Here is a 21668-nt window from a genome sequence, read left to right as displayed (position 1 = left end):
TTCCCAGGCACAGAGAAGGTGCTAGCAGGGAATTCTCTGCCTGCCTTTCCCCAGTGCTCTGCAACTCTCCAGGACAGCATAGATTCTGGGGCTCTGTGCTTTCTTTCGTTCTGAACAAGTGTTACTGTTTTCTGCACAAAAGCGATTCTGCGAAGCAATGTGAACACTTCTGCTTCCCAGGCACAGAGAAGGTGCTAGCAGGGAATTCTCTGCCTGCCTTTCCCCAGTGCTCTGCAAGCTCTCCAGGACAACATAAAATCTGGGGCTCTGTGCTTTCTTTCGTTCTGAACAAGTGTTAGTGTTTTCTGCACAAAAGCGATTCTGCGAAGCAATGTGAACACTTCTGCTTCCCAGGCACAGAGAAGGTGCTAGCAGGGAATTCTCTGCCTGCCTTTCCCCAGTGCTCTGCAAGCTCTCCAGGACAACATAAAATCTGGGGCTCTGTGCTTTCTTTCGTTCTGAACAAGTGTTACTGTTTTCTGCACAAAAGCGATTCTGCCAAGCAATGTGAACACTTCTGCTTCCCAGGCACAGAGAAGGTGCTAGCAGGGAATTCTCTGCCTGCCTTTCCCCAGTGCTCTGCAAGCTCTCCAGGACAACATAAAATCTTGGGCTCTGTGCTTTCTTTCGTTCTGAACAAGTGTTACTGTTTTCTGCACAAAAGCGATGCTGCCAAGCAATGTGAACAGGCACAGAGAAGGTGCTAGCAGGGAATTCTCTGCCTGCCTTTCCCCAGTGCTCTGCAAGCTCTCCAGGACAACATAAAATCTGGGGCTCTGTGCTTTCTTTCGTTCTGAAGAAGTGTTACTGTTTTCTGCACAAAAGTGATTCTGCGAAGCAATGTGAACACTTCTGCTTCCCAGGCACAGAGAAGGTGCTAGCAGGGAATTCTCTGCCTGCTTTTCCCCAGTGCTCTGCAAGCTCTCCAGGACAACATAAAATATGGGGCTCTGTGCTTTCTTTCGTTCTGAAGAAGTGTTACTGTTTTCTGCACAAAAGCGATTCTGCGAAGCAATGTAAACAGGCACAGAGAAGGTGCTAGCAGGGAATTCTCTGCCTGCCTTTCCCCAGTGCTCTGCAAGCTCTCCAGGACAACATAAAATCTGGGGCTCTGTGCTTTCTTTCGTTCTGAACAAGTGTTACTGTTTTCTGCACAAAAGCGATTCTGCGAAGCAATGTGAACACTTCTGCTTCCCAGGCACAGAGAAGGTGCTAGCAGGGAATTCTCTGCCTGCCTTTCCCCAGTGCTCTGCAAGCTCTCCAGGACAACATAAAATCTGGGGCTCTGTGCTTTCTTTCGTTCTGAACAAGTGTTACTGTTTTCTGCACAAAAGCGATTCTGCGAAGCAATGTGAACACTTCTGCTTCCCAGGCACAGAGAAGGTGCTAGCAGGGAATTCTCTGCCTGCCTTTCCCCAGTGCTCTGCAAGCTCTCCAGGACAGCATAGATTCTGGGGCTCTGTGCTTTCTTTCATTCTGAACAAGTGTTACTGTTTTCTGCACAAAAGCGATTCTGCGAAGCAATGTGAACACTTCTGCTTCCCAGGCACAGAGAAGGTGCTAGCAGGGAATTCTCTGCCTGCTTTTCCCCAGTGCTCTGCAAGCTCTCCAGGACAAAATAAAATCTGGGGCTCTGTGCTTTCTTTCGTTCTGAACAAGTGTTACTGTTTTCTGCACAAAAGCGATTCTGCCAAGCAATGTGAACAGGCACAGAGAAGGTGCTAGCAGGGAATTCTCTGCCTGCTTTTCCCCAGTGCTCTGCAAGCTCTCCAGGACAACATAAAATCTGGGGCTCAATGCTTTCTTTTGTTCTGAACAAGTGTTACTGTTTTCTGCACAAAAGCGATTCTGCGAAGCAATGTGAACACTTCTGCTTCCCAGGCACAGAGAAGGTGCTAGCAGGGAATTCTCTGCCTGCCTTTCCCCAGTGCTCTGCAAGCTCTCCAGGACAACATAAAATCTGGGGATCTGTGCTTTCTTTCGTTCTGAACAAGTGTTACTGTTTCCTGCACAAAAGCGATTCTGCGAAGCAATGTAAACAGGCACAGAGAAGGTGCTAGCAGGGAATTCTCTGCCTGCCTTTCCCCAGTGCTCTGCAAGCTCTCCAGGACAACATAAAATATGGGGCTCTGTGCTTTCTTTCGTTCTGAACAAGTGTTACTGTTTTCTGCACAAAAGCGATTCTGCGAAGCAATGTGAACACTTCTGCTTCCCAGGCACAGAGAAGGTGCTAGCAGGGAATTCTCTGCCTGCCTTTCCCCAGTGCTCTGCAAGCTCTCCAGGACAACATAAAATCTGGGGCTCTGTGCTTTCTTTCGTTCTGAACAAGCGTTACTGTTTTCTGCACAAAAGCGATTCTGCGAAGCAATGTGAACACTTCTGCTTCCCAGGCACAGAGAAGGTGCTAGCAGGGAATTCTCTGCCTGCCTTTCCCCAGTGCTCTGCAAGCTCTCCAGGACAACATAAAATCTGGGGCTCTGTGCTTTCTTTCGTTCTGAACAAGTGTTACTGTTTTCTGCACAAAAGCGATTCTGCGAAGCAATGTGAACACTTCTGCTTCCCAGGCACAGAGAAGGTGCTAGCAGGGAATTCTCTGCCTGCCTTTCCCCAGTGCTCTGCAAGCTCTCCAGGACAGCATAGATTCTGGGGCTCTGTGCTTTCTTTCATTCTGAACAAGTGTTACTGTTTTCTGCACAAAAGCGATTCTGCGAAGCAATGTGAACACTTCTGCTTCCCAGGCACAGAGAAGGTGCTAGCAGGGAATTCTCTGCCTGCTTTTCCCCAGTGCTCTGCAAGCTCTCCAGGACAACATAAAATCTGGGGCTCTGTGCTTTCTTTCGTTCTGAACAAGTGTTACTGTTTTCTGCACAAAAGCGATTCTGCCAAGCAATGTGAACACTTCTGCTTCCCAGGCACAGAGAAGGTGCTAGCAGGGAATTCTCTGCCTGCCTTTCCCCAGTGCTCTGCAAGCTCTCCAGGACAACATAAAATCTGGGGCTCTGTGCTTTCTTTCGTTCTGAACAAGTGTTACTGTTTTCTGCACAAAAGCGATTCTGAGAAGCAATGTGAACAGGCACAGAGAAGGTGCTAGCAGGGAATTCTCTGCCTGCCTTTCCCCAGTGCTCTGCAAGCTCTCCAGGACAACATAAAATCTGGGGCTCTGTGCTTTCTTTCGTTCTGAACAAGTGTTACTGTTTTCTGCACAAAAGCGATTCTGCCAAGCAATGTGAACACTTCTGCTTCCCAGGCACAGAGAAGGTGCTAGCAGGGAATTCTCTGCCTGCTTTTCCCCAGTGCTCTGCAAGCTCTCCAGGACAACATAAAATCTGGGGCTCTGTGCTTTCTTTCGTTCTGAACAAGTGTTACTGTTTTCTGCACAAAAGCGATTCTGCGAAGCAATGTGAACACTTCTGCTTCCCAGGCACAGAGAAGGTGCTAGCAGGGAATTCTCTGCCTGCTTTTCCCCAGTGCTCTGCAAGCTCTCCAGGACAACATAAAATCTGGGGCTCTGTGCTTTCTTTCGTTCTGAACAAGTGTTACTGTTTTCTGCGCAAAAGCGATTCTGCCAAGCAATGTGAACAGGCACAGAGAAGGTGCTAGCAGGGAATTCTCTGCCTGCCTTTCCCCAGTGCTCTGCAAGCTCTCCAGGACAACATAAAATCTGGGGCTCTGTGCTTTCTTTCGTTCTGAACAAGTGTTAGTGTTTTCTGCACAAAAGCGATTCTGCGAAGCAATGTAAACACTTCTGCTTCCCAGGCACAGAGAAGGTGCTAGCAGGGAATTCTCTGCCTGCTTTTCCCCAGTGCTCTGCAAGCTCTCCAGGACAACATAAAATCTGGGGCTCTGTGCTTTCTTTCGTTCTGAACAAGTGTTACTGTTTTCTGCACAAAAGCGATGCTGCGAAGCAATGTAAACAGGCACAGAGAAGGTGCTAGCAGGGAATTCTCTGCCTGCCTTTCCCCAGTGCTCTGCAAGCTCTCCAGGACAACATAAAATCTTGGGCTCTGTGCTTTCTTTTGTTCTGAACAAGTGTTAGTGTTTTCTGCACAAAAGCGATTCTGCCAAGCAATGTGAACACTTCTGCTTCCCAGGCACAGAGAAGGTGCTAGCAGGGAATTCTCTGCCTGCTTTTCCCCAGTGCTCTGCAAGCTCTCCAGGACAACATAAAATCTGGGGCTCTGTGCTTTCTTTCGTTCTGAACAAGTGTTACTGTTTTCTGCACAAAAGCGATTCTGCGAAGCAATGTGAACACTTCTGCTTCCCAGGCACAGAGAAGGTGCTAGCAGGGAATTCTCTGCCTGCTTTTCCCCAGTGCTCTGCAAGCTCTCCAGGACAACATAAAATCTGGGGCTCTGTGCTTTCTTTCGTTCTGAACAAGTGTTACTGTTTTCTGCGCAAAAGCGATTCTGCCAAGCAATGTGAACAGGCACAGAGAAGGTGCTAGCAGGGAATTCTCTGCCTGCCTTTCCCCAGTGCTCTGCAAGCTCTCCAGGACAACATAAAATCTGGGGCTCTGTGCTTTCTTTCGTTCTGAACAAGTGTTAGTGTTTTCTGCACAAAAGCGATTCTGCGAAGCAATGTAAACACTTCTGCTTCCCAGGCACAGAGAAGGTGCTAGCAGGGAATTCTCTGCCTGCTTTTCCCCAGTGCTCTGCAAGCTCTCCAGGACAACATAAAATCTGGGGCTCTGTGCTTTCTTTCGTTCTGAACAAGTGTTACTGTTTTCTGCACAAAAGCGATGCTGCGAAGCAATGTAAACAGGCACAGAGAAGGTGCTAGCAGGGAATTCTCTGCCTGCCTTTCCCCAGTGCTCTGCAAGCTCTCCAGGACAACATAAAATCTGGGGCTCTTTGCTTTCTTTCGTTCTGAACAAGTGTTACTGTTTTCTGCACAAAAGCGATTCTGCCAAGCAATGGGAACAGGCACAGAGAAGGTGCTAGCAGGGAATTCTCTGCCTGCCTTTCCCCAGTGCTCTGCAAGCTCTCTAGGACAACATAAAATCTGGGGCTCTGTGCTTTCTTTCGTTCTGAACAAGTGTTAGTGTTTTCTGCACAAAAGCGATTCTGCCAAGCAATGTGAACACTTCTGCTTCCCAGGCACAGAGAAGGTGCTAGCAGGGAATTCTCTGCCTGCTTTTCCCCAGTGCTCTGCAAGCTCTCCAGGACAACATAAAATATGGGGCTCTGTGCTTTCTTTCGTTCTGAACAAGTGTTACTGTTTTCTGCACAAAAGCGATTCTGCGAAGCAATGTAAACAGGCACAGAGAAGGTGCTAGCAGTGTTTCTCTGCCTGCTTTTCCCCAGTGCTCTGCAAGCTCTCCAGGACAACATAAAATCTGGGGCTCTGTGCTTTCTTTCGTTCTGAACAAGTGTTACTGTTTTCTGCACAAAAGCGATTCTGAGAAGCAATGTGAACAGGCACAGAGAAGGTGCTAGCAGGGAATTCTCTGCCTGCCTTTCCCCAGTGCTCTGCAAGCTCTCCAGGACAACATAAAATCTTGGGCTCTGTGCTTTCTTTTGTTCTGAACAAGTGTTAGTGTTTTCTGCACAAAAGCGATTCTGCCAAGCAATGTGAACACTTCTGCTTCCCAGGCACAGAGAAGGTGCTAGCAGGGAATTCTCTGCCTGCTTTTCCCCAGTGCTCTGCAAGCTCTCCAGGACAACATAAAATCTGGGGCTCTGTGCTTTCTTTCGTTCTGAACAAGTGTTACTGTTTTCTGCACAAAAGCGATTCTGCGAAGCAATGTGAACACTTCTGCTTCCCAGGCACAGAGAAGGTGCTAGCAGGGAATTCTCTGCCTGCTTTTCCCCAGTGCTCTGCAAGCTCTCCAGGACAACATAAAATCTGGGGCTCTGTGCTTTCTTTCGTTCTGAACAAGTGTTACTGTTTTCTGCGCAAAAGCGATTCTGCCAAGCAATGTGAACAGGCACAGAGAAGGTGCTAGCAGGGAATTCTCTGCCTGCCTTTCCCCAGTGCTCTGCAAGCTCTCCAGGACAACATAAAATCTGGGGCTCTGTGCTTTCTTTCGTTCTGAACAAGTGTTAGTGTTTTCTGCACAAAAGCGATTCTGCGAAGCAATGTAAACACTTCTGCTTCCCAGGCACAGAGAAGGTGCTAGCAGGGAATTCTCTGCCTGCTTTTCCCCAGTGCTCTGCAAGCTCTCCAGGACAACATAAAATCTGGGGCTCTGTGCTTTCTTTCGTTCTGAACAAGTGTTACTGTTTTCTGCACAAAAGCGATGCTGCGAAGCAATGTAAACAGGCACAGAGAAGGTGCTAGCAGGGAATTCTCTGCCTGCCTTTCCCCAGTGCTCTGCAAGCTCTCCAGGACAACATAAAATCTGGGGCTCTGTGCTTTCTTTCGTTCTGAACAAGTGTTACTGTTTTCTGCACAAAAGCGATTCTGCCAAGCAATGGGAACAGGCACAGAGAAGGTGCTAGCAGGGAATTCTCTGCCTGCCTTTCCCCAGTGCTCTGCAAGCTCTCTAGGACAACATAAAATCTGGGGATCTGTGCTTTCTTTCGTTCTGAACAAGTGTTAGTGTTTTCTGCACAAAAGCGATTCTGCGAAGCAATGTGAACACTTCTGCTTCCCAGGCACAGAGAAGGTGCTAGCAGGGAATTCTCTGCCTGCTTTTCCCCAGTGCTCTGCAAGCTCTCCAGGACAACATAAAATATGGGGCTCTGTGCTTTCTTTCGTTCTGAACAAGTGTTACTGTTTTCTGCACAAAAGCGATGCTGCGAAGCAATGTAAACAGGCACAGAGAAGGTGCTAGCAGGGTTTCTCTGCCTGCTTTTCCCCAGTGCTCTGCAAGCTCTCCAGGACAACATAAAATCTGGGGCTCTGTGCTTTCTTTCGTTCTGAACAAGTGTTACTGTTTTCTGCACAAAAGTGATTCTGCGAAGCAATGTGAACACTTCTGCTTCCCAGGCACAGAGAAGGTGCTAGCAGGGAATTCTCTGCCTGCCTTTCCCCAGTGCTCTGCAAGCTCTCCAGGAAAACATAAAATCTGGGGATCTGTGCTTTCTTTCGATCTGAACAAGTGTTACTGTTTTCTGCACAAAAGCGATGCTGCGAAGCAATGTAAACAGGCACAGAGAAGGTGCTAGCAGGGAATTCTCTGCCTGCCTTTCCCCAGTGCTCTGCAAGCTCTCCAGGACAACATAAAATCTGGGGCTCTGTGCTTTCTTTCGTTCTGAACAAGTGTTACTGTTTTCTGCACAAAAGCGATTCTGCGAAGCAATGTGAACACTTCTGCTTCCCAGGCACAGAGAAGGTGCTAGCAGGGAATTCTCTGCCTGCTTTTCCCCAGTGCTCTGCAAGCTCTCCAGGACAACATAAAATCTGGGGCTCTGTGCTTTCTTTCGTTCTGAACAAGTGTTACTGTTTTCTGCACAAAAGCGATTTTGCCAAGCAATGGGAACAGGCACAGAGAAGGTGCTAGCAGGGAATTCTCTGCCTGCCTTTCCCCAGTGCTCTGCAAGCTCTCTAGGACAACATAAAATCTGGGGCACTGTGCTTTCTTTTGTTCTGAACAAGTGTTAGTGTTTTCTGCACAAAAGCGATTCTGCGAAGCAATGTGAACACTTCTGCTTCCCAGGCACAGAGAAGGTGCTAGCAGGGAATTCTCTGCCTGCTTTTCCCCAGTGCTCTGCAAGCTCTCCAGGACAACATAAAATATGGGGCTCTGTGCTTTCTTTCGTTCTGAACAAGTGTTACTGTTTTCTGCACAAAAGCGATTCTGCCAAGCAATGTGAACAGGCACAGAGAAGGTGCTAGCAGGGAATTCTCTGCCTGCTTTTCCCCAGTGCTCTGCAAGCTCTCCAGGACAACATAAAATCTGGGGCTCTGTGCTTTCTTTCGTTCTGAACAAGTGTTAGTGTTTTCTGCACAAAAGCGATTCTGCGAAGCAATGTGAACACTTCTGCTTCCCAGGCACAGAGAAGGTGCTAGCAGGGAATTCTCTGCCTGCTTTTCCCCAGTGCTCTGCAAGCTCTCCAGGACAACATAAAATCTGGGGCTCTGTGCTTTCTTTCGTTCTGAACAAGTGTTAGTGTTTTCTGCACAAAAGCGATGCTGCGAAGCAATGTAAACAGGCACAGAGAAGGTGCTAGCAGGGAATTCTCTGCCTGCCTTTCCCCACTGCTCTGCAACCTCTCCAGGACAACATAAAATCTGGGGCACTGTGCTTTCTTTTGTTCTGAACAAGTGTTAGTGTTTTCTGCACAAAAGCGATTCTGCGAAGCAATGTGAACACTTCTGCTTCCCAGGCACAGAGAAGGTGCTAGCAGGGAATTCTCTGCCTGCTTTTCCCCAGTGCTCTGCAAGCTCTCCAGGACAACATAAAATCTGGGGCTCTGTGCTTTCTTTCGTTCTGAACAAGTGTTAGTGTTTTCTGCACAAAAGCGATTCTGCCAAGCAATGGGAACAGGCACAGAGAAGGTGCTAGCAGGGAATTCTCTGCCTGCCTTTCCCCAGTGCTCTGCAAGCTCTCTAGGACAACATAAAATCTGGGGCACTCTGCTTTCTTTTGTTCTGAACAAGTGTTAGTGTTTTCTGCACAAAAGCGATTCTGCGAAGCAATGTGAACACTTCTGCTTCCCAGGCACAGAGAAGGTGCTAGCAGGGAATTCTCTGCCTGCTTTTCCCCAGTGCTCTGCAAGCTCTCCAGGACAACATAAATCTGGGGCTCTGTGCTTTCTTTCGTTCTGAACAAGTGTTACTGTTTTCTGCACAAAAGCGATTCTGCCAAGCAATGTGAACAGGCACAGAGAAGGTGCTAGCAGGGAATTCTCTGCCTGCTTTTCCCCAGTGCTCTGCAAGCTCTCCAGGACAACATAAAATCTGGGGCTCTGTGCTTTCTTTCGTTCTGAACAAGTGTTAGTGTTTTCTGCACAAAAGCGATTCTGCGAAGCAATGTGAACACTTCTGCTTCCCAGGCACAGAGAAGGTGCTAGCAGGGAATTCTCTGCCTGCTTTTCCCCAGTGCTCTGCAAGCTCTCCAGGACAACATAAAATCTGGGGCTCTGTGCTTTCTTTCGTTCTGAACAAGTGTTAGTGTTTTCTGCACAAAAGCGATTCTGCGAAGCAATGTGAACACTTCTGCTTCCCAGGCACAGAGAAGGTGCTAGCAGGGAATTCTCTGCCTGCCTTTCCCCAGTGCTCTGCAAGCTCTCCAGGACAACATAAAATCTGGGGCTCTGTGCTTTCTTTCGATCTGAACAAGTGTTAGTGTTTTCTGCACAAAAGCGATTCTGCGAAGCAATGTGAACACTTCTGCTTCCCAGGCACAGAGAAGGTGCTAGCAGGGAATTCTCTGCCTGCTTTTCCCCAGTGCTCTGCAAGCTCTCCAGGACAACATAAAATCTGGGGCTCTGTGCTTTCTTTCGTTCTGAACAAGTGTTAGTGTTTTCTGCACAAAAGCGATTCTGCGAAGCAATGTGAACACTTCTGCTTCCCAGGCACAGAGAAGGTGCTAGCAGGGAATTCTCTGCCTGCTTTTCCCCAGTGCTCTGCAAGCTCTCCAGGACAACATAAAATCTGGGGCTCTGTGCTTTCTTTCGTTCTGAACAAGTGTTACTGTTTTCTGCACAAAAGCGATTCTGCCAAGCAATGTGAACAGGCACAGAGAAGGTGCTAGCAGGGAATTCTCTGCCTGCCTTTCCCCAGTGCTCTGCAAGCTCTCTAGGACAACATAAAATCTGGGGCTCTGTGCTTTCTTTCGTTCTGAACAAGTGTTAGTGTTTTCTGCACAAAAGCGATTCTGCGAAGCAATGTGAACACTTCTGCTTCCCAGGCACAGAGAAGGTGCTAGCAGGGAATTCTCTGCCTGCTTTTCCCCAGTGCTCTGCAAGCTCTCCAGGACAACATAAAATCTGGGGCTCTGTGCTTTCTTTCGTTCTGAACAAGTGTTACTGTTTTCTGCACAAAAGCGATGCTGCGAAGCAATGTAAACAGGCACAGAGAAGGTGCTAGCAGGGAATTCTCTGCGTGCCTTTCCCCACTGCTCTGCAACCTCTCCAGGACAACATAAAATCTGGGGCACTGTGATTTCTTTTGTTCTGAACAAGTGTTAGTGTTTTCTGCACAAAAGCGATTCTGCGAAGCAATGTGAACACTTCTGCTTCCCAGGCACAGAGAAGGTGCTAGCAGGGAATTCTCTGCCTGCCTTTCCCCAGTGCTCTGCAAGCTCTCCAGGACAACATAAAATCTGGGGCTCTGTGCTTTCTTTCGATCTGAACAAGTGTTAGTGTTTTCTGCACAAAAGCGATTCTGCGAAGCAATGTGAACACTTTTGCTTCCCAGGCACAGAGAAGGTGCTAGCAGGGAATTCTCTGCCTGCTTTTCCCCAGTGCTCTGCAAGCTCTCCAGGACAACATAAAATCTGGGGCTCTGTGCTTTCTTTCGTTCTGAACAAGTGTTAGTGTTTTCTGCACAAAAGCGATTCTGCGAAGCAATGTGAACACTTCTGCTTCCCAGGCACAGAGAAGGTGCTAGCAGGGAATTCTCTGCCTGCTTTTCCTCAGTGCTCTGCAAGCTCTCCAGGACAACATAAAATATGAGGCTCTGTGCTTTCTTTCGTTCTGAACAAGTGTTACTGTATTCTGCACAAAAGCGATTCTGCGAAGCAATGTGAACACTTCTGCTTCCCAGGCACAGAGAAGGTGCTAGCAGGGAATTCTCTGCCTGCTTTTCCCCAGTGCTCTGCAAGCTCTCCAGGACAACAGCAAATCTGGGGCTCTGTGCTTTCTTTCGTTCTGAACAAGTGTTAGTGTTTTCTGCACAAAAGCGATTCTGCGAAGCAATGTGAACACTTCTGCTTCCCAGGCACAGAGAAGGTGCTAGCAGGGAATTCTCTGCCTGCCTTTCCCCACTGCTCTGCAAGCTCTCCAGGACAACATAAAATCTGGGGCTCTGTGCTTTCTTTCGTTCTGAACAAGTGTTACTGTTTTCTGCACAAAAGCAATGCTGCGAAGCAATGTGAACAGGCACAGAGAAGGTGCTAGCAGGGAATTCTCTGCCTGCCTTTCCCCAGTGCTCTGCAAGCTCTCCAGGACAACATAAAATCTGGGGCTCTGTGCTTTCTTTCGTTCTGAACAAGTGTTACTGTTTTCTGCACAAAAGCGATTCTGCGAAGCAATGGGAACAGGCACAGAGAAGGTGCTAGCAGGGAATTCTCTGCCTGCCTTTCCCCAGTGCTCTGCAAGCTCTCTAGGACAACATAAAATCTGGGGCACTCTGCTTTCTTTTGTTCTGAACAAGTGTTAGTGTTTTCTGCACAAAAGCGATTCTGCGAAGCAATGTGAACACTTCTGCTTCCCAGGCACAGAGAAGGTGCTAGCAGGGAATTCTCTGCCTGCTTTTCCCCAGTGCTCTGCAAGCTCTCCAGGACAACATAAAATATGGGGCTCTGTGCTTTCTTTCGTTCTGAACAAGTGTTACTGTTTTCTGCACAAAAGCGATTCTGCCAAGCAATGTGAACAGGCACAGAGAAGGTGCTAGCAGGGAATTCTCTGCCTGCTTTTCCCCAGTGCTCTGCAAGCTCTCCAGGACAACATAAAATCTGGGGCTCTGTGCTTTCTTTAGTTCTGAACAAGTGTTAGTGTTTTCTGCACAAAAGCGATTCTGCGAAGCAATGTGAACACTTCTGCTTCCCAGGCACAGAGAAGGTGCTAGCAGGGAATTCTCTGCCTGCTTTTCCCCAGTGCTCTGCAAGCTCTCCAGGACAACATAAAATCTGGGGCTCTGTGCTTTCTTTCGTTCTGAACAAGTGTTAGTGTTTTCTGCACAAAAGCGATTCTGCGAAGCAATGTGAACACTTCTGCTTCCCAGGCACAGAGAAGGTGCTAGCAGGGAATTCTCTGCCTGCCTTTCCCCAGTGCTCTGCAAGCTCTCCAGGACAACATAAAATCTGGGGCTCTGTGCTTTCTTTCGTTCTGAACAAGTGTTACTGTTTTCTGCACAAAAGCGATTCTGCGAAGCAATGGGAACAGGCACAGAGAAGGTGCTAGCAGGGAATTCTCTGCCTGCCTTTCCCCAGTGCTCTGCAAGCTCTCTAGGACAACATAAAATCTGGGGCACTCTGCTTTCTTTTGTTCTGAACAAGTGTTAGTGTTTTCTGCACAAAAGCGATTCTGCGAAGCAATGTGAACACTTCTGCTTCCCAGGCACAGAGAAGGTGCTAGCAGGGAATTCTCTGCCTGCTTTTCCCCAGTGCTCTGCAAGCTCTCCAGGACAACATAAAATATGGGGCTCTGTGCTTTCTTTCGTTCTGAACAAGTGTTACTGTTTTCTGCACAAAAGCGATTCTGCCAAGCAATGTGAACAGGCACAGAGAAGGTGCTAGCAGGGAATTCTCTGCCTGCTTTTCCCCAGTGCTCTGCAAGCTCTCCAGGACAACATAAAATCTGGGGCTCTGTGCTTTCTTTCGTTCTGAACAAGTGTTAGTGTTTTCTGCACAAAAGCGATTCTGCGAAGCAATGTGAACACTTCTGCTTCCCAGGCACAGAGAAGGTGCTAGCAGGGAATTCTCTGCCTGCTTTTCCCCAGTGCTCTGCAAGCTCTCCAGGACAACATAAAATCTGGGGCTCTGTGCTTTCTTTCGTTCTGAACAAGTGTTAGTGTTTTCTGCACAAAAGCGATTCTGCGAAGCAATGTGAACACTTCTGCTTCCCAGGCACAGAGAAGGTGCTAGCAGGGAATTCTCTGCCTGCCTTTCCCCAGTGCTCTGCAAGCTCTCCAGGACAACATAAAATATGGGGCTCTGTGCTTTCTTTCGATCTGAACAAGTGTTAGTGTTTTCTGCACAAAAGCGATTCTGCGAAGCAATGTGAACACTTCTGCTTCCCAGGCACAGAGAAGGTGCTAGCAGGGAATTCTCTGCCTGCTTTTCCCCAGTGCTCTGCAAGCTCTCCAGGACAACATAAAATCTGGGGCTCTGTGCTTTCTTTCGTTCTGAACAAGTGTTACTGTTTTCTGCACAAAAGCGATTCTGCCAAGCAATGGGAACAGGCACAGAGAAGGTGCTAGCAGGGAATTCTCTGCCTGCCTTTCCCCAGTGCTCTGCAAGCTCTCTAGGACAACATAAAATCTGGGGCTCTGTGCTTTCTTTCGTTCTGAACAAGTGTTAGTGTTTTCTGCACAAAAGCGATTCTGCGAAGCAATGTGAACACTTCTGCTTCCCAGGCACAGAGAAGGTGCTAGCAGGGAATTCTCTGCCTGCTTTTCCCCAGTGCTCTGCAAGCTCTCCAGGACAACATAAAATCTGGGGCTCTGTGCTTTCTTTCGTTCTGAACAAGTGTTACTGTTTTCTGCACAAAAGCGATGCTGCGAAGCAATGTAAACAGGCACAGAGAAGGTGCTAGCAGGGAATTCTCTGCCTGCCTTTCCCCACTGCTCTGCAACCTCTCCAGGACAACATAAAATCTGGGGCACTGTGCTTTCTTTTGTTCTGAACAAGTGTTAGTGTTTTCTGCACAAAAGCGATTCTGCGAAGCAATGTGAACACTTCTGCTTCCCAGGCACAGAGAAGGTGCTAGCAGGGAATTCTCTGCCTGCCTTTCCCCACTGCTCTGCAAGCTCTCCAGGACAACATAAAATCTGGGGCTCTGTGCTTTCTTTCGATCTGAACAAGTGTTAGTGTTTTCTGCACAAAAGCGATTCTGCGAAGCAATGTGAACACTTTTGCTTCCCAGGCACAGAGAAGGTGCTAGCAGGGAATTCTCTGCCTGCTTTTCCCCAGTGCTCTGCAAGCTCTCCAGGACAACATAAAATCTGGGGCTCTGTGCTTTCTTTCGTTCTGAACAAGTGTTAGTGTTTTCTGCACAAAAGCGATTCTGCGAAGCAATGTGAACACTTCTGCTTCCCAGGCACAGAGAAGGTGCTAGCAGGGAATTCTCTGCCTGCTTTTCCCCAGTGCTCTGCAAGCTCTCCAGGACAACATAAAATCTGGGGCTCTGTGCTTTCTTTCGTTCTGAACAAGTGTTAGTGTTTTCTGCACAAAAGCGATTCTGCGAAGCAATGTGAACACTTCTGCTTCCCAGGCACAGAGAAGGTGCTAGCAGGGAATTCTCTGCCTGCTTTTCCCCAGTGCTCTGCAAGCTCTCCAGGACAACATAAAATATGGGGCTCTGTGCTTTCTTTCGTTCTGAACAAGTGTTACTGTTTTCTGCACAAAAGCGATTCTGCGAAGCAATGTGAACACTTCTGCTTCCCAGGCACAGAGAAGGTGCTAGCAGGGAATTCTCTGCCTGCCTTTCCCCACTGCTCTGCAAGCTCTCCAGGACAACATAAAATCTGGGGCTCTGTGCTTTCTTTCGTTCTGAACAAGTGTTACTGTTTTCTGCACAAAAGCAATGCTGCGAAGCAATGTGAACAGGCACAGAGAAGGTGCTAGCAGGGAATTCTCTGCCTGCCTTTCCCCAGTGCTCTGCAAGCTCTCCAGGACAACATAAAATCTGGGGCTCTGTGCTTTCTTTCGTTCTGAACAAGTGTTACTGTTTTCTGCACAAAAGCGATTCTGCCAAGCAATGGGAACAGGCACAGAGAAGGTGCTAGCAGGGAATTCTCTGCCTGCCTTTCCCCAGTGCTCTGCAAGCTCTCTAGGACAACATAAAATCTGGGGCACTCCGCTTTCTTTTGTTCTGAACAAGTGTTAGTGTTTTCTGCACAAAAGCGATTCTGCGAAGCAATGTGAACACTTCTGCTTCCCAGGCACAGAGAAGGTGCTAGCAGGGAATTCTCTGCCTGCTTTTCCCCAGTGCTCTGCAAGCTCTCCAGGACAACATAAAATCTGGGGCTCTGTGCTTTCTTTCGATCTGAACAAGTGTTACTGTTTTCTGCACAAAAGCGATTCTGCGAAGCAATGTGAACACTTCTGCTTCCCAGGCACAGAGAAGGTGCTAGCAGGGAATTCTCTGCCTGCTTTTCCCCAGTGCTCTGCAAGCTCTCCAGGACAACATAAAATCTGGGGCTCTGTGCTTTCTTTCGTTCTGAACAAGTGTTACTGTTTTCTGCACAAAAGCGATTCTGCCAAGCAATGGGAACAGGCACAGAGAAGGTGCTAGCAGGGAATTCTCTGCCTGCCTTTCCCCAGTGCTCTGCAAGCTCTCTAGGACAACATAAAATCTGGGGCTCTGTGCTTTCTTTCGTTCTGAACAAGTGTTAGTGTTTTCTGCACAAAAGCGATTCTGCGAAGCAATGTGAACACTTCTGCTTCCCAGGCACAGAGAAGGTGCTAGCAGGGAATTCTCTGCCTGCTTTTCCCCAGTGCTCTGCAAGCTCTCCAGGACAACATAAAATCTGGGGCTCTGTGCTTTCTTTCGTTCTGAACAAGTGTTACTGTTTTCTGCACAAAAGCGATGCTGCGAAGCAATGTAAACAGGCACAGAGAAGGTGCTAGCAGGGAATTCTCTGCCTGCCTTTCCCCACTGCTCTGCAACCTCTCAAGGACAACATAAAATCTGGGGCACTGTGCTTTCTTTTGTTCTGAACAAGTGTTAGTGTTTTCTGCACAAAAGCGATTCTGCGAAGCAATGTGAACACTTCTGCTTCCCAGGCACAGAGAAGGTGCTAGCAGGGAATTCTCTGCCTGCCTTTCCCCAGTGCTCTGCAAGCTCTCCAGGACAACATAAAATCTGGGGCTCTGTGCTTTCTTTCGATCTGAACAAGTGTTAGTGTTTTCTGCACAAAAGCGATTCTGCGAAGCAATGTGAACACTTTTGCTTCCCAGGCACAGAGAAGGTGCTAGCAGGGAATTCTCTGCCTGCTTTTCCCCAGTGCTCTGCAAGCTCTCCAGGACAACATAAAATCTGGGGCTCTGTGCTTTCTTTCGTTCTGAACAAGTGTTAGTGTTTTCTGCACAAAAGCGATTCTGCGAAGCAATGTGAACACTTCTGCTTCCCAGGCACAGAGAAGGTGCTAGCAGGGAATTCTCTGCCTGCTTTTCCCCAGTGCTCTGCAAGCTCTCCAGGACAACATAAAATCTGGGGCTCTGTGCTTTCTTTCGTTCTGAACAAGTGTTAGTGTTTTCTGCACAAAAGCGATTCTGCGAAGCAATGTGAACACTTCTGCTTCCCAGGCACAGAGAAGGTGCTAGCAGGGAATTCTCTGCCTGCTTTTCCCCAGTGCTCTGCAAGCTCTCCAGGACAACATAAAATATGGGGCTCTGTGCTTTCTTTCGTTCTGAACAAGTGTTACTGTTTTCTGCACAAAAGCGATTCTGCGAAGCAATGTGAACACTTCTGCTTCCCAGGCACAGAGAAGGTGCTAGCAGGGAATTCTCTGCCTGCCTTTCCCCACTGCTCTGCAAGCTCTCCAGGACAACATAAAATCTGGGGCTCTGTGCTTTCTTTCGTTCTGAACAAGTGTTACTGTTTTCTGCACAAAAGCAATGCTGCGAAGCAATGTGAACAGGCACAGAGAAGGTGCTAGCAGGGAATTCTCTGCCTGCCTTTCCCCAGTGCTCTGCAAGCTCTCCAGGACAACATAAAATCTGGGGCTCTGTGCTTTCTTTCGTTCTGAACAAGTGTTACTGTTTTCTGCACAAAAGCGATTCTGCCAAGCAATGGGAACAGGCACAGAGAAGGTGCTAGCAGGGAATTCTGTGCCTGCTTTTCCCCAGTGCTCTGCAAGCTCTCCAGGACAACATAAAATCTGGGGCTCTGTGCTTTCTTTCGTTCTGAACAAGTGTTAGTGTTTTCTGCACAAAAGCGATTCTGCGAAGCAATGTGAACACTTCTGCTTCCCAGGCACAGAGAAGGTGCTAGCAGGGAATTCTGTGCCTGCTTTTCCCCAGTGCTCTGCAAGCTCTCCAGGACAACATAAAATCTGGGGCTCTGTGCTTTCTTTCGTTCTGAACAAGTGTTAGTGTTTTCTGCACAAAAGCGATTCTGCGAAGCAATGTGAACACTTCTGCTTCCCAGGCACAGAGAAGGTGCTAGCAGGGAATTCTCTGCCTGCCTTTCCCCAGTGCTCTGCAAGCTCTCCAGGACAACATAAAATCTGGGGCTCTGTGCTTTCTTTCGATCTGAACAAGTGTTAGTGTTTTCTGCACAAAAGCGATTCTGCGAAGCAATGTGAACACTTCTGCTTCCCAGGCACAGAGAAGGTGCTAGCAGGGAATTCTCTGCCTGCTTTTCCCCAGTGCTCTGCAAGCTCTCCAGGACAACATAAAATCTGGGGCTCTGTGCTTTCTTTCGTTCTGAACAAGTGTTAGTGTTTTCTGCACAAAAGCGATTCTGCGAAGCAATGTGAACACTTCTGCTTCCCAGGCACAGAGAAGGTGCTAGCAGGGAATTCTCTGCCTGCTTTTCCCCAGTGCTCTGCAAGCTCTCCAGGACAACATAAAATCTGGGGCTCTGTGCTTTCTTTCGTTCTGAACAAGTGTTACTGTTTTCTGCACAAAAGCGATTCTGCCAAGCAATGTGAACAGGCACAGAGAAGGTGCTAGCAGGGAATTCTCTGCCTGCCTTTCCCCAGTGCTCTGCAAGCTCTCTAGGACAACATAAAATCTGGGGCTCTGTGCTTTCTTTCGTTCTGAACAAGTGTTAGTGTTTTCTGCACAAAAGCGATTCTGCGAAGCAATGTGAACACTTCTGCTTCCCAGGCACAGAGAAGGTGCTAGCAGGGAATTCTCTGCCTGCTTTTCCCCAGTGCTCTGCAAGCTCTCCAGGACAACATAAAATCTGGGGCTCTGTGCTTTCTTTCGTTCTGAACAAGTGTTACTGTTTTCTGCACAAAAGCGATTCTGCGAAGCAATGTGAACACTTCTGCTTCCCAGGCACAGAGAAGGTGCTAGCAGGGAATTCTCTGCCTGCTTTTCCCCAGTGCTCTGCAAGCTCTCCAGGACAACATAAAATATGGGGCTCTGTGCTTTCTTTCGTTCTGAACAAGTGTTACTGTTTTCTGCACAAAAGCGATTCTGCGAAGCAATGTGAACACTTCTGCTTCCCAGGCACAGAGAAGGTGCTAGCAGGGAATTCTCTGCCTGCCTTTCCCCAGTGCTCTGCAAGCTCTCCAGGACAACATAAAATCTGGGGCTCTGTGCTTTCTTTCGTTCTGAACAAGTGTTACTGTTTTCTGCACAAAAGCAATGCTGCGAAGCAATGTGAACAGGCACAGAGAAGGTGCTAGCAGGGAATTCTCTGCCTGCCTTTCCCCAGTGCTCTGCAAGCTCTCCAGGACAACATAAAATCTGGGGCTCTGTGCTTTCTTTCGTTCTGAACAAGTGTTACTGTTTTCTGCACAAAAGCGATTCTGCCAAGCAATGGGAACAGGCACAGAGAAGGTGCTAGCAGGGAATTCTCTGCCTGCCTTTCCCCAGTGCTCTGCAAGCTCTCTAGGACAACATAAAATCTGGGGCACTCTGCTTTCTTTTGTTCTGAACAAGTGTTAGTGTTTTCTGCACAAAAGCGATTCTGCGAAGCAATGTGAACACTTCTGCTTCCCAGGCACAGAGAAGGTGCTAGCAGGGAATTCTCTGCCTGCTTTTCCCCAGTGCTCTGCAAGCTCTCCAGGACAACATAAAATATGGGGCTCTGTGCTTTCTTTCGTTCTGAACAAGTGTTACTGTTTTCTGCACAAAAGCGATTCTGCCAAGCAATGTGAACAGGCACAGAGAAGGTGCTAGCAGGGAATTCTCTGCCTGCTTTTCCCCAGTGCTCTGCAAGCTCTCCAGGACAACATAAAATCTGGGGCTCTGTGCTTTCTTTCGTTCTGAACAAGTGTTAGTGTTTTCTGCACAAAAGCGATTCTGCGAAGCAATGTGAACACTTCTGCTTCCCAGGCACAGAGAAGGTGCTAGCAGGGAATTCTGTGCCTGCTTTTCCCCAGTGCTCTGCAAGCTCTCCAGGACAACATAAAATCTGGGGCTCTGTGCTTTCTTTCGTTCTGAACAAGTGTTAGTGTTTTCTGCACAAAAGCGATTCTGCGAAGCAATGTGAACACTTCTGCTTCCCAGGCACAGAGAAGGTGCTAGCAGGGAATTCTCTGCCTGCCTTTCCCCAGTGCTCTGCAAGCTCTCCAGGACAACATAAAATCTGGGGCTCTGTGCTTTCTTTCGATCTGAACAAGTGTTAGTGTTTTCTGCACAAAAGCGATTCTGCGAAGCAATGTGAACACTTCTGCTTCCCAGGCACAGAGAAGGTGCTAGCAGGGAATTCTCTGCCTGCTTTTCCCCAGTGCTCTGCAAGCTCTCCAGGACAACATAAAATCTGGGGCTCTGTGCTTTCTTTCGTTCTGAACAAGTGTTAGTGTTTTCTGCACAAAAGCGATTCTGCGAAGCAATGTGAACACTTCTGCTTCCCAGGCACAGAGAAGGTGCTAGCAGGGAATTCTCTGCCTGCTTTTCCCCAGTGCTCTGCAAGCTCTCCAGGACAACATAAAATCTGGGGCTCTGTGCTTTCTTTCGTTCTGAACAAGTGTTACTGTTTTCTGCACAAAAGCGATTCTGCCAAGCAATGTGAACAGGCACAGAGAAGGTGCTAGCAGGGAATTCTCTGCCTGCCTTTCCCCACTGCTCTGCAACCTCTCCAGGACAACATAAAATCTGGGGCACTGTGCTTTCTTTTGTTCTGAACAAGTGTTAGTGTTTTCTGCACAAAAGCGATTCTGCGAAGCAATGTGAACACTTCTGCTTCCCAGGCACAGCGAAGGTGCTAGCAGGGAATTCTCTGCCTGCCTTTCCCCAGTGCTCTGCAAGCTCTCCTGGACAACATAGAACCTGGGGCTCTGTGCTTTCTTTCGATCTGAACAAGTGTTAGTGTTTTCTGCACAAAAGCGATTCTGCGAAGCAATGTGAACACTTCTGCTTCCCAGGCACAGAGAAGGTGCTAGCAGGGAATTCTGTGCCTGCTTTTCCCCAGTGCTCTGCAAGCTCTCCAGGACAACATAAAATCTGGGGCTCTGTGCTTTCTTTCGTTCTGAACAAGTGTTAGTGTTTTCTGCACAAAAGCGATTCTGCGAAGCAATGTGAACACTTCTGCTTCCCAGGCACAGAGAAGGTGCTAGCAGGGAATTCTCTGCCTGCCTTTCCCCAGTGCTCTGCAAGCTCTCCAGGACAACATAAAATCTGGGGCTCTGTGCTTTCTTTCGATCTGAACAAGTGTTAGTGTTTTCTGCACAAAAGCGATTCTGCGAAGCAATGTGAACACTTCTGCTTCCCAGGCACAGAGAAGGTGCTAGCAGGGAATTCTCTGCCTGCTTTTCCCCAGTGCTCTGCAAGCTCTCCAGGACAACATAAAATCTGGGGCTCTGTGCTTTCTTTCGTTCTGAACAAGTGTTAGTGTTTTCTGCACAAAAGCGATTCTGCGAAGCAATGTGAACACTTCTGCTTCCCAGGCACAGAGAAGGTGCTAGCAGGGAATTCTCTGCCTGCTTTTCCCCAGTGCTCTGCAAGCTCTCCAGGACAACATAAAATCTGGGGCTCTGTGCTTTCTTTCGTTCTGAACAAGTGTTACTGTTTTCTGCACAAAAGCGATTCTGCCAAGCAATGTGAACAGGCACAGAGAAGGTGCTAGCAGGGAATTCTCTGCCTGCCTTTCCCCAGTGCTCTGCAAGCTCTCTAGGACAACATAAAATCTGGGGCTCTGTGCTTTCTTTCGTTCTGAACAAGTGTTAGTGTTTTCTGCACAAAAGCGATTCTGCGAAGCAATGTGAACACTTCTGCTTCCCAGGCACAGAGAAGGTGCTAGCAGGGAATTCTCTGCCTGCTTTTCCCCAGTGCTCTGCAAGCTCTCCAGGACAACATAAAATCTGGGGCTCTGTGCTTTCTTTCGTTCTGAACAAGTGTTACTGTTTTCTGCACAAAAGCGATTCTGCGAAGCAATGTGAACACTTCTGCTTCCCAGGCACAGAGAAGGTGCTAGCAGGGAATTCTCTGCCTGCTTTTCCCCAGTGCTCTGCAAGCTCTCCAGGACAACATAAAATATGGGGCTCTGTGCTTTCTTTCGTTCTGAACAAGTGTTACTGTTTTCTGCACAAAAGCGATTCTGCGAAGCAATGTGAACACTTCTGCTTCCCAGGCACAGAGAAGGTGCTAGCAGGGAATTCTCTGCCTGCCTTTCCCCAGTGCTCTGCAAGCTCTCCAGGACAACATAAAATCTGGGGCTCTGTGCTTTCTTTCGTTCTGAACAAGTGTTACTGTTTTCTGCACAAAAGCAATGCTGCGAAGCAATGTGAACAGGCACAGAGAAGGTGCTAGCAGGGAATTCTCTGCCTGCCTTTCCCCAGTGCTCTGCAAGCTCTCCAGGACAACATAAAATCTGGGGCTCTGTGCTTTCTTTCGTTCTGAACAAGTGTTACTGTTTTCTGCACAAAAGCGATTCTGCCAAGCAATGGGAACAGGCACAGAGAAGGTGCTAGCAGGGAATTCTCTGCCTGCCTTTCCCCAGTGCTCTGCAAGCTCTCTAGGACAACATAAAATCTGGGGCACTCTGCTTTCTTTTGTTCTGAACAAGTGTTAGTGTTTTCTGCACAAAAGCGATTCTGCGAAGCAATGTGAACACTTCTGCTTCCCAGGCACAGAGAAGGTGCTAGCAGGGAATTCTCTGCCTGCTTTTCCCCAGTGCTCTGCAAGCTCTCCAGGACAACATAAAATATGGGGCTCTGTGCTTTCTTTCGTTCTGAACAAGTGTTACTGTTTTCTGCACAAAAGCGATTCTGCCAAGCAA

The sequence above is a fragment of the Strix uralensis genome, chromosome 22, assembly GCF_047716275.1.
Source record: "Strix uralensis isolate ZFMK-TIS-50842 chromosome 22, bStrUra1, whole genome shotgun sequence".
Taxonomy (NCBI): Eukaryota; Metazoa; Chordata; class Aves; order Strigiformes; family Strigidae; genus Strix; species Strix uralensis.
Note: the sequence above shows the minus strand (reverse complement) of the source record.